Source organism: Schistocerca cancellata, chromosome 7, assembly GCF_023864275.1.
Source record: "Schistocerca cancellata isolate TAMUIC-IGC-003103 chromosome 7, iqSchCanc2.1, whole genome shotgun sequence".
In the NCBI taxonomy this organism is placed as follows: domain Eukaryota; kingdom Metazoa; phylum Arthropoda; class Insecta; order Orthoptera; family Acrididae; genus Schistocerca; species Schistocerca cancellata.
Window position 1 is genome coordinate 359,055,321 of NC_064632.1, and position 12,368 is coordinate 359,067,688.

Below are 12,368 nucleotides of genomic sequence, written 5' to 3' on the forward strand. Positions count from 1 at the left end.
AGAGAGGCGGAGGTGGTATGTTGAGCTCAGGAGGACCAGGTAAAACAGATGAGAGAGAAGGTACTGAGGTTGTGGGGGAATGAGGATAGTGTGTCTTGTCCCTGAGTCCAGATCATGAAGACATCATCAATGAACTTGCACCAGACAAGGGGCTTGGGTGTTCGAGAAGCTAGGAAGGTTTCCTCTAGATGGAAAAAAAAAAGGGGGCGGGGGGTTGGGTTGGCGCATAGAAGGATGCCATGTGGGGTGGCCATGGCTTTCCTCAAAGGGAAAGTAGTTTTGCATGAGAATATAATAGGCAAGGTGTCTAAGAAATTAAAACTGAAGAAACTGCAAAAAGGTGGGAATTTAAGGAGATGGGACCTGGATAAACTGACTAAACCAGAGGTTGTACAGAGTTTCACGGACAGCATAAGGGAACAATTGACAGGAATGGGGGAAAGAAATACAGTAGAAGAAAAATGGGTAGCTCTGAGGGATGAAATAGTGAAGGCAGCAGAGGATCAAGTAGATAAAAAGACGAGGGCTAGTAGAAATCCTTTGGTAACGAAGAAATATTGAATTTAATTGATGAAAGGAGAAAATATAAAAATGCAGTAAATGAAGCAGGCAAAATGGAATACAAAGGTCTCAAAAATGAGATTGATAGGAAGTGCAAAATGGCTAAGCAGGGATGGCTAGAGGACAAATGTAAGAATATCGAGGCTTATCTCACTAGGGGCAAGATAGATACTGCCTACAGGAAAATTAAAGAAATGTTTGGAGAGAAGAGAGCCACTTGTATGAATATCAAGAGCTCAGATGGAAACCCAGTTCTAAGCAAAGAAGGGAAAGCAGAAAGATGGAAGGAGTATATAGAGGGTCTATACAAGGCCGATGTACTTGAGGACAATGTTATGGAAGAGGATGTACATGAAGATGAAATGGGAGATATGATACGGTGTGAAGAGTTTGACAGAGCACTGAAAGACCTGAGTCGAAACAAGGGCCCGGGAGTAGACAACATTCCATTAGAACTACTGACGGCCTAGGGAGAGCCAGTCCTGACAAAACTCTACCATCTGGTTAGCAAGATGTATGAGACAGGCGAAATACCCTCAGACTTCAAGAAGAATATAATAATTCCAATCCCAAAGAAAGCAGGTGTTGACAGATGTGAAAATTACGGAACTATCAGTTTAATAAGTGACGACTGCAAAATACTGACACAAATTCTTTACGGATGAATGGAAAAACTGGTAGAAGCCGACCTCGGGGAAGATCAGTTTGGATTCCGTGGAAATGTTGGAACATGTGAGGCAATACTGACCTTACTACTTATCTTAGAAGAAAGATTAAGGAAAGGCAAAACTAAATTTCTAACATTTGCAGACTTAGAGAAAGCTTTTGACAATGTTGACTGGAATACTCTCTTTCAAATTCTATAGGTTGCAGGGGTAAAATACAGGGAGCGAAAGGCTATTTACAATTTGTACAGAAACCAGATGGCAGTTGTAAGTGTTGAGGGTCATGAAAGGGAAGCAGTGGTTGGGAAGGGAGTGAGACAGGGTTGAAGCCTCTCCCCAATGTTATTCAATCTGTGTATTAAGCAAACAGTAAAGGAAACAAAAGAAAAATTCTGAGTAGGTATTAAAATCCATGGAGAAGAAATAAAAACTTTGAGGTTCGCTGATGACATTGTAATTCTGTCAGAGACAGCGAAGGACTTGGAAGAGCAGTTGAACGGAATGAACAGTGTCTTGAAAGGAGGATATAAGATGAACATCAACAAAAGCAAAACGAGGATAATGGAATGTAGTTGAATTAAGTCGGGTGATGCTGAGGGAATTAGATTAGGAAATGAGACACTTAAAGTAGTAAAGGAGTTTTGCTATTTGGGGAGCAAAATAACTGATGATGGTCGAAGTAGAGAGGATATAAAATGGCAAGGAAAGCGTTTCTGAAGAAGAGAAATTTGTTAATATCGAGTATAGATTTAGATGTTAGGAAGTCATTTCTGAAAGTATTTGTATGGAATGTAGCCATGTATGGAAGTGAAACATGGAAAATAAATAGTTTGGACAATAAGAGAATAGAAGCTTTTGAAATGTGGTGCTACAGAAGAATGCTGAAGATTAAATGGGTAGATCACATAACTAATGAGGATGTATTGAATAGCATTGGGGAGAAGAGGAGTTTGTGGCACAGCTTGACAAGAAGAAGGGACCCGTTGGTAGGACATGTTCTGAGGCATCATCAGGGGATCACAAATTTAGCATTGGAGGGCAGTGTTGAGGGTAGAAATCGTAGAGGGAGACCAAGAGATGAATACACTAAGCAGATTCAGAAGGATGTACGATGCAGTAAGTACAGGGAGATGAAGAAGCTTGCACAGGATAGAGTAGCATGGAGAGCTGCATCAAACTAGTCTCAGGACTGAAAACCACAACAACATGATAAATAAGGTGGTGGGTTTGGAGCCTGTCTGATGTTGGGAGAGGTAATATTTAACAGTGGCAAGGCCATGGGTATTAGGGATGCTGGTGTTTATGGGAATGGGAATGTGTAGAGCTCAAGGTGGTAAAGAGGTAGGGATGGCTGAGAGTCAATGAAAGAATACGTCAGTATCTTTGATGTGAGAGGTTAGCCTTTGAGCATTTGGTTGGAAGTGTTGGTCAACAAGAGTTGAAATTCTTTCAGTGGGAGCACAATAACCAGCTACAATAGGGCTTCCAGGATGATTGGGTTTGTGGGTTTTGGGGAGCATGTAGAAGGAGGGTGTGCGGGGTGTCATTAGGGTGAAGAGGGAGATGAACTAAGGGGGAGAGATTCTGTGACGTGCTTAAGGTATTCATTAGCTACTGGAGGTTATGTTCGACTTATGGGATGGGATCACTATGGTAGAGCTTGTAGGTGGAAAAGTTGAACAGTTGGTGACAGCCTACTTTCAGGTAATCGCTGTGATTTTTCATGATAGTGCTGGTCTTTGTCCACAGGTCGGATGATTAAAACAATGCTTATTTTGAGGTTGTGAATGGTTGTCCCTTCTTCTATTGGCAGGTGTGTTTTCTTGGGAAGGAGCATGGAGGATGTGTGGTGAGTCAAAGTTCGAGTTGGGAATTCCTGAAAGGTAACCCCAGGGGTGGATGCGTGGGAAGGGGAGGAGGGTCACATTTGGACTTTAGGATTAGCTGGAAAAGGCAAGGTTCAAGGTTGGGAGTATGTTGGCTTTGGTTACAAGGATTGGTGGTGATTTCAGTGAAGCAATCAGGAGAAGGTGAGTAGGCCTTGATGAGTACAGTATGGTTAAACTTGGGTGTGGGCTGAAGTTGAGGCCTCTGCAGAGAACTGAAATTCCTGGATGACTGAGGTTTGTGATGGAAAGGTTAACAACAGTGTTTTGGCTATATCTGGCTTCTGGACTTTGTGGAGGATTGAGAAGGAGTTTTGGAGGACGCGGCAGATAGGAAACACCAGCCTATATCAATTCATAGAGTCACAAAATTGTGACCCGCCCCCCCCCCCCCCCCCCACCTCCTAGCCACCTTGCAAGAATTTCTCACCTCCAATTGGCCTCACCACCCTTCCCCAGGCCCCACCCTAAGGACATTAACCTGTCAACAGAAGAGAGTCAATTATCCTCCATGCAGACATGACTTCACCACTGTTGTGATGAACCCTTATGACTACCTGTCAGGAGGCACCCATCGACTGTGTCACTCCTGCACCTATAAGCTCTGCCATTGTGTTCCCATCTTTGAAGTTGAACATAGCCTTCAATTCCTACTGGAATCCTTAGGTCTATCCCACAATGTCTCCTGTGAGTACATTTCCCTCCTCAACCCTATGGCACCTCGCTCATCTACCTTCTATGCGCTCTCCAAAATCCACGAGTCCAAAAATCCCAGAAGCCTCACTGTTGTTAGTTACTGAGCTCCCCACTGATAAGAATTTCTGTTATTGTTGACCAATATCTCCAACCAACTGCCCAAAGCCTACCCTCTCACATGAAAGATAATAAACACTTCTTTTTCCGATTCTCAACCATCTCCACCTTACCACCTGGTTCCCTATTTGTCACTGCTGATGCCACATCCCTACACACCAACATGTCTCACGGCCACAGCCTTGTTGTTATATAACACTACCTCTCCCAATTAACTTCCAACGCCAAACCTACAACCTCATTCTTCATACACATTATCAACTGTACCCACATACACAGCTACTTCTCCTTTGTTGGAAAGGTATAAAAACAAATCCATGGCGCAACCATGGGCATCCACATGACACCCTATAACGCCAAATGTATATTGGCCATCTATAGGAAATCATGTTCAGTTCCATGGGAACGATTGTGCCCAACCATGATGTGATTCAGAAGAGAAAGAAGGTCATCAGTCCTAATGTCATCTGTTGTTTTTGTTCCATTGCAGATCTAGATTTCAACAGAAAGTGCAGCTATCATCAGCGTGATATAAGTAATCATGTAGACCGAACACAGTTATGACACACATTCCCATCTAACTCAGGCATGTACAAGCATTAGGCCAACTAGTTCATTAGTCCTTGCTGGCAATTTGTACCTTGAAAATGGCGGGTGTATTCCTGCTGAAATATCGGTGGTCACTGTAAATATATTCTTCAGCGACATCTTACCCCAGAACCTTCTCACTCCACAGGCACACACATTAGCTCTTGTCATCACAGGATTTTTCCCAAAATCTAGGAAGTTTTCATTTACTTTTGTGTGTGTCTGTCATCATCTTAACACTTCTGCTATTCATTAAGAGGATCCTAAATAATTTAAATGTACATATAGTCAACAGAAACCCTATTGTTGGAAGCACCATATAAAATGTGCACCATGCTCTCGTTGGCCTCTTCTATGCCTCATGGTGACTGCATTTTTGATTCCCTTGGAAACTAGTAGAGTACTGAATACAACTTTATTATGCGACAATACATACTGCACTTCAAAACTGTTTTGTTAATATGAGTGTTATGACATTGAGTGTACTGTTACTAAAACACCATTTTTGACCGTCAAAATTTTCTTGATGGCTCCATCAGACCCACTAATGAACAACTGTACCTGCATTTTGACAGCTGTCACCCTTTGCACCCAAAAAAAAAAATCACTCCTACATAGTCTGTTCACCCAGGGCTGGCACATTTGCAGTAATGAGAACATGTTTAATTGTGCAATTAACTTTCATACATTGTCACAGTCTTATGCTTTGTTGATCTCTTTAGCTGAATTTTCATAATTAATTTCAAGTACAGGTTGTAAAAATAATTAGTTATGAAAATCCAACTTTTATTTAATCTAATACTGCTGTGTAAAATGTGAAAGTAAAATGAAATGAGCTTAAACATAACTTTGGTATAAAGATACCAACTATTTACATCTGATACACCATTAGGTGGCGATCAGAAGTCTCCATTTGAGGGCAAGGCTGCAGCATATATGCAAAGTAGCACAACTCCGATGCGGGTATATAAGCTACGACATGTAGGCAAGGGGTTACTGTGACATTTATGTCTTTCTGACAAATGTGCAGCAAATGCAAAAATATGAACTATGGCAGCATTATTACCAAATGCGTCCAAACATTAACAATGTGCTGTTATTCTTTTCTTGGGTGCTGAAGGACAAACACTGGTAGACATCGATCAGAGAACGAAGAATGTGTATTGGGCAGCATGTCTATCAAACACCACCATTGTGGGTGGTGGCGGTGGTTCTTCAAGACAGCAAAGTCCCCATATTCCAAATGTAGGGACACAGAAGTTGTGCCACCTGAAGATGCAGACACTTGGGCACCCGTCTTATAATCCTGATCTCTCTTCATGTGATTACTCTGTATGTCTTAAGGGCTGATGATATATATAAGTTCGATTTTGGGATAGAAATCAGATGACCATTTTTAAAAAAATCATTCCAGTATTTGTCTTAACCAATTTAGGAAAATCGCATAAAAACTAAATCTGGTTGGTTTGACAAAGATTTGAACCACTGTCCTCAAGATACAAGTACAGTGTATTACCACTGCACCAGCTCACTTGGTACTCCCAAACCATAAGAAATTGTTCTCCAGATTTGTTCTCCACATGGTGTTGATATTATCAGCTGAAGTGGAAAATAGCATCTATTTACTACAAAAACTAGGCAGGCATTATTATTATTTGGGTGTTTGATCACATAATAAAAAGGAATGTACAATTGCCATGACTAGTTGTACGCCCAGAAGTTTCACAGAAATACCACTAAAAACAGTAGTATATGGCGTTTGCAACAGTTTTAGAGTACAGAGCTTCATAATGCCTGGAAAAGGATAGAGAGATTAAGAAGAGATGGCGGAGAAGAAAAAAGGATGATAGGAATAGGAGGAGGAGGAGGAGGAGGAGGAGGAGAACGAGAGTGGATGGAATTTTTGCAACAGTAGAGCTATAAGTCTGTTAGCTCGCATTGTGGTTGATGGTATCTTTGTGCCAGCAACTTGCATAGAATTCAAGTTATATGTAGAGTACACTTAAATAACACTATTATTTAATTTTACACTCTTGTACAACACACATCCATGATGCCATGGATGCAGATTTTGTGTTGTAACTGAGTGCAACTTTCTCATAGACATGACAGTAGTACTATTATTATTATTTCTCTTTCCTGTCTCAGACGTTATGTCTGGTTAAAAATGGAAAGTGACACGGACCTTGATCAAGCGTGACTTCCTTTTAACTGTACGGTATATGTTACATTGCATTTAGGAACTTTTGGGTAATTGAACAAGTATCAATAATTACAGATTTCTGTAGTTGTATATATAAGTTTGGACCTAGCTGTATTGCGTTGATGTACTGGTGGATACTGTGTGGTATGACTCCTGTAGTTGATAGTATAATCGGTATAATGTCAACTTTATCCTGATGCCACAAGTCCTTGACTTCCTCAGCCAGTTGGATGTATTTTTCAATTTTTTCTCCTGTTTTCTTCTGTATATTTTTTGTATTGGGTATGGATATTTCAATTAGTTGTGTTAATTTCTTCTTTTTATTGGTGAGTATGATGTCAGGTTTGTTATGTGGTGTTGTTTTATCTGTTATAATGGTTCTGTTCCAGTATAATTTGTATTCATCATTCTCCAGTACATTTTGTGGTGCATACTTGTATGTGGGAACATGTTGTTTTATTATAGTTCAATTCTTTTATCTTGGCGGCTCGCGCATGCCCGCCCAGACGCGGGAGATTGCGGCGTTGCCAGTTGCACACGACGCACGCCCTAATAGAAGCAGCGCCATAGTATAGCATAGTTCGCAATCTTACGTTTAGGAGGGAGCACGCAGTTCATGAAGTAAAGCCACCACGGCCGCATTAACCCTTTCGCTGCTACAAAGACGTGCTCCCTGCATTCCGCGCTGTGCGCGATTTTGTCACTGCACTGCTCGCCTGCACTCTTCAAAATTTCTTGCAATGGTTTACTACATTTAATGCTCCATAATAACTGCGTTGAACATCGAAACAAAATTGTCATTTATGGGGGGAAGGTATCAGTCAAGAAGACGTGTAAAAATCAAATTTTTGGGCCAAATAGTTTTTGTGAAAGCAGTGGGAACACCATGTGTCTGCACAGGCGAGCAGTGCAGTGATGACAAAATCGCGCACAGCGCGGAATGCGGCGAGCATGTGTCTGCAGCAGCGAAAGGGTTAATGAAGAGACAAAGCACTAGAAATTTCAAAAAATTGCATTAAAACGAATATAATTCGTGAAGTAAGGCACTTCGATATTGTTTTTAAATAATGAAAATATTAAGCATCGCACAAGGTTTGAACTCATAACATTTCGCATAGTAGCCCAACACCTTAACCGTTACGCTAACGCACCTCGACCAACTACATAACGCCATGAGGAGTATAACACCTCACGCAAAATACTGACAAACACTGTTGGTATGACTATGAATTATTCAAGCTTCGTTGAAGTACAATAGGAAATAACCAATTACCGCTGTTCTTTATTGCGAAAAAGCGGTTCGTGAGAGTGATACAAACACCTTTCCTTGCTATCGCCCGAATTAGGAGTCTTATTGCTTGTTTGGTTTAATTAATTAATAGAATATGAAGCAATTGGTGTAAAGAATGCTTTCTCCAAACTTTCTATAAAAGAATGTATGCTATCAAGACATTGCTTTTGTTCTATTACTTTATTTATGACTGAACGTTTCTAAAACTGAAGACACTCGTCCATGCTCTGCACTGCAGTCGAGATGTGGCAACATCGTTCTCTGTTCATTGGCTGACTGTGTTTTGTGACGTCACATGCGCAGAACGAACCTAAACTCGGCCGCCAACATAAATGACGCGCACTTTAGTTTATGTTGTATGGCAAGTTGTTGATGTATTATTTTTGCTACATTGTCATGTCTTCTGGGGTATTCTGTATTTGCTAGTATTGTACACCCGCTTGTGATGTGATCTACTGTTTCTATTTGTTGTTTGCAAAGTCTGCATTTTATCTGTTGTGGTATTGGGATCTTTAATAATATGCTTGCTGTAATATCTGGTGTTTATTGTTTGATCCTGTATTGCAATCATGAATCCTTCCATCTCACTGTATATATTCCCTTTTCTTAGCCATGTGTTGGATGCATCTTGATCTATGTGTGGCTGTGTTAGATGATACGGGTGCTTGCCATGTAGTGTTTTCTTTTTCCAATTTACTTTCTTCGTATCTGTTGATGTTATGTGATCTAAAGGGTTGTAGAGGTAGTTATGAAATTGTAGTGGTGTAGCCGATGTATTTATATGAGTAATTGCTTTGTGTATTTTTCTAGTTTCTGCTCGTTCTATAAAGAATTTTCTTAAATTGTCTACCTGTCCATAATGTAGGTTTTTTATGTCGATAAATCCCCTTCCTCCTTCCTTTCTGCTTAATGTGAATCTTTCTGTTGCTGAATGTATGTGATGTATTCTATATTTGTGGCATTGTGATCGTGTAAGTGTATTGAGTGCTTCTAGGTCTGTGTTACTCCATTTCACTACTCCAAATGAGTAGGTCAATATTGGTATAGCAAAAGGATTTATAGCTTTTGTCTTGTTTCTTGTTGTCAATTCTGGTTTCAGTATTTTTGTTAGTCTTTGTCTATATTTTTCTTTTAGTTCTTCTTTAATATTTGTATTATCTATTCCTATTTTTTGTCTGTATCCTAGATACTTATAGGCATCTGTTTTTTCCATCACTTCTATGAAGTCGCTGTTGTTATCCAATATGTAATCTTCTTGTTTAGTGTGTTTTCCCTTGACTATGCTATTTTTCTTACATTTGTCTGTTCCAAAAGCCATATTTATATCACTGCTGAATACTTCTGTTATCTTTAGTAATTGGCTGAGTTGTTGATTTGTTGCTGCCAGTAGTTTTAGATCATCCATGCATAGCAAATGTGTGATTTTGTGTTGGTATGTTCCAGTAATATTGTATCCATAATTTGTATTATTTAGCATGTTGGATAGTGGGTTCAGAGCAAGGCAGAACCAGAGAGGACTTGATGAGTCTCCTTGGTATATTCCACACTTAATCTGTATTGGCTGTGATGTGATATTATTTGAATTTGTTTGGATATTAAGTGTGGTTTTCCAATTTTTCATTACTATGTTTAGGAACTGTATCAATTTAGGATCTACTTTGTATATTTTCAATATTTGTAGTAACCATGAGTGGGGTACACTATCAAAAGCTTTTTGGTAATCAATGTATGCGTAGTGTAGCGACCTTTGTTTAGTTTTAGCTTGATATGTCACCTTTGCATCTATTATCAGTTGCTCTTTACATCCTCGTGCTCCTTTGCAACAGCCTTTTTGTTCTTCATTTATAATTTTGTTCTGTGTTGTATGTGTCATTAATTTCTGTGTAATGACTGAAGTTAATATTTTGTATATTGTTGGTAGGCATGTTAGGGGGCTGTGTCTGCTTGATCTTTAGGTTTCAGATAAGTTATTCCATGTGTAAGTGTATCAGGGAATGTGTATGTGTCTGCAATGTAACTGTTAAATAATTTATGATATGAACATAATAGAGGGAAACATTCCACGTGGGAAAAATATATCTAAAAAGAAAGATGATAAGACTTACCAACAAAATTCTAGCTTTCGCAACCAACGGCTGCTTCGTCACGAAAGAGGGAAGGAGAGGGAAAGACGAAAGGATGTGGGTTTTAAGGGAGCGGGTAAGGAGTCATTCCAATCCCGGGAGCGGAAAGACTTAACTTAGGGGGAAAAAAGGACGGGTATACACTCGCACACACACATATCCATCCGCATATACACAGACACAAGCAGACATTTGTAAAGGCCTTTACATTTGTAAAGGCCTTTACATTTGTAAAGGCCTTTACAAATGTCTGCTTGTGTCTGTGTCTATGCGGATGGATATGTGTGTGTGCGAGTGTATACCCGTCCTTTTTTCCCCCTAAGTTAAGTCTTTCCGCTCCCGGGATTGGAATGACTCCTTACCCTCTCCCTTAAAACCCACATCCTTTTGTCTTTCCCTCTCCTTCCCTCTTTCCTGATAAAGCAGCCGTTGGTTGCGAAAGCTAGAATTTTGTGTGTATGTTTGTGTGTCTATCGACCTGCCAGCACTTTTGTTTCGTAAGTCTCATCATCTTTCTTTTTAGATATGTTAAATAATTTAGTTAGATGTGAATGTGTTGAGGTGAACTTCTTTAGCCACAATTTTGCTATTTTATCTTCTCCAGGGGCTTTCCAATTGTGAGTAGAATTAATTGCTTGGGTGACTTCATGTTGCAAAATTATCACTTCAGGCATTTGTGGTATCATCTTGTATGTGTCTGTTTCTGCTTGTATCCACCGTGCATGCCTGTTATGCTGTACCGGGTTTGAGCATATGTTGCTCCAGAAGTGTTCCATGTCTGTTATGTTTGGTGGATTGTCTATTTTAATGTGTGTGTTACCTATTATCTAGTAAAATTTCTTTTGGTTTGTGTTGAATGTTTGGTTTTGTTTCCTTCTATTTTCACTTTCTTTGTATCTTCTAAGTCATTTGGCCAATGCTTGTAATTTTTGCTTCTTTTCATCTAACTGCTTTATCGCTTCTTGTTGTGAGATTTTACCTAACCTTTCTCGTTTTTTGTCTGATATTTCATTTCTTATAAATTGTGTTAGCTGTCCGATGTCTTTTCCCAGTTTTTCTATTCTGATCTGTAGCCTGTGTTGCCATGCTGGTTTTGTGGGTTTCTTCTGTGTCTTGGTTGGTTCTGATCTCTGCCTAGTGTGTATATTTAGTGTAGTGAGTGCTCCTATATAAATCAGTAGTTGTAACTCTTCCATAGTTGTATTGTCATTTATTTTGTTGTGTATGATTGTGTTGATAGTTGTTATTGTTGTTTAGACTTGTGGGTTATTTGGTGGTCTATGCAAGAATGGTCTAATGTCTGTATTTGTGTCTTTGTATTCTATATATGTCAGCTGAAATTTTTCTTCTACATCTAACATGTGTGTCACTTCATGTTATATTTGTGCTTGTTCTGGTGGCTGTTTTAAGATTTCGTTTTCTTCTGATTGTTTAATTGATGCGTGTTGTTCTTTGTTTGTTTGCTCTGAGATGTTTGAGTCCATTACTGCATTTTCTTCTTCTTCTGATTGCACATTATTTTGTTCTAGTATTTGTTGTACTTGTTGTTTGATGTTTTCTAATTCTGACTGGGGTATCCTGTTATTTTTGATTATTACACGGATCTGATAAGCTAGTCGTTGTTCTGTTAAAAATTTTAATTCTGGGTATCTGGTAATAAATGTTGTGTATACTTGAGATATGTATCCAGTTGTGTTTGCTCCTAAGTTTGTTGCTTAGTAATAACAGAACATGAGGTTTCGGTTAACTTCATCTGACCATCTCATCCTCTGTCTTTGTTTTCCTTCTAGAGTGGTTGCAGGAAGCATATCCTGCAAAATACCTCTATTTGGATTTAAATCATTTTCCGTGTGGCTAGCAGTGTCGTTACCATTGTGGACGGGCATAGGGTTCAAGCATCGTCCCCGACCATGACAGCGCTTGTCCGAGGCTTCATTAGTTCTGTCCTGAACCAACTAATCACACTAAAAGGGGGGTTAGACCTATTAGTGGTTTGTTCTTTTCGTCACCCTTTACGACTGGCAGAACATACCGAAGGCCTATTCTTTTCCCAGGCCTCCACGGGGTTTATTATTATTATTATTATTACTACTACTACTACTATTATCCTTCAAACAGGCAACACGCTCATTCTTGAAATTATTAGCTAACAAAGTCTCTGGCTTATTCTACCATCTTGTCTGCCAAAGCTGCTGTGCATTATTATCTAAGTTCTCCACACTCATTCTTCTTCATTAG

General features: G+C 39.6%; 1 protein-coding gene across 2 annotated transcripts in view; it reads right to left on the reverse strand.

The window, feature by feature from the left end:
- LOC126092601 (trafficking protein particle complex subunit 12) overlaps nt 1-12,368 on the reverse strand; it is a 158,929-nt gene that overhangs the window by 36,893 nt on the left and 109,668 nt on the right. The window lies entirely within an intron of this gene.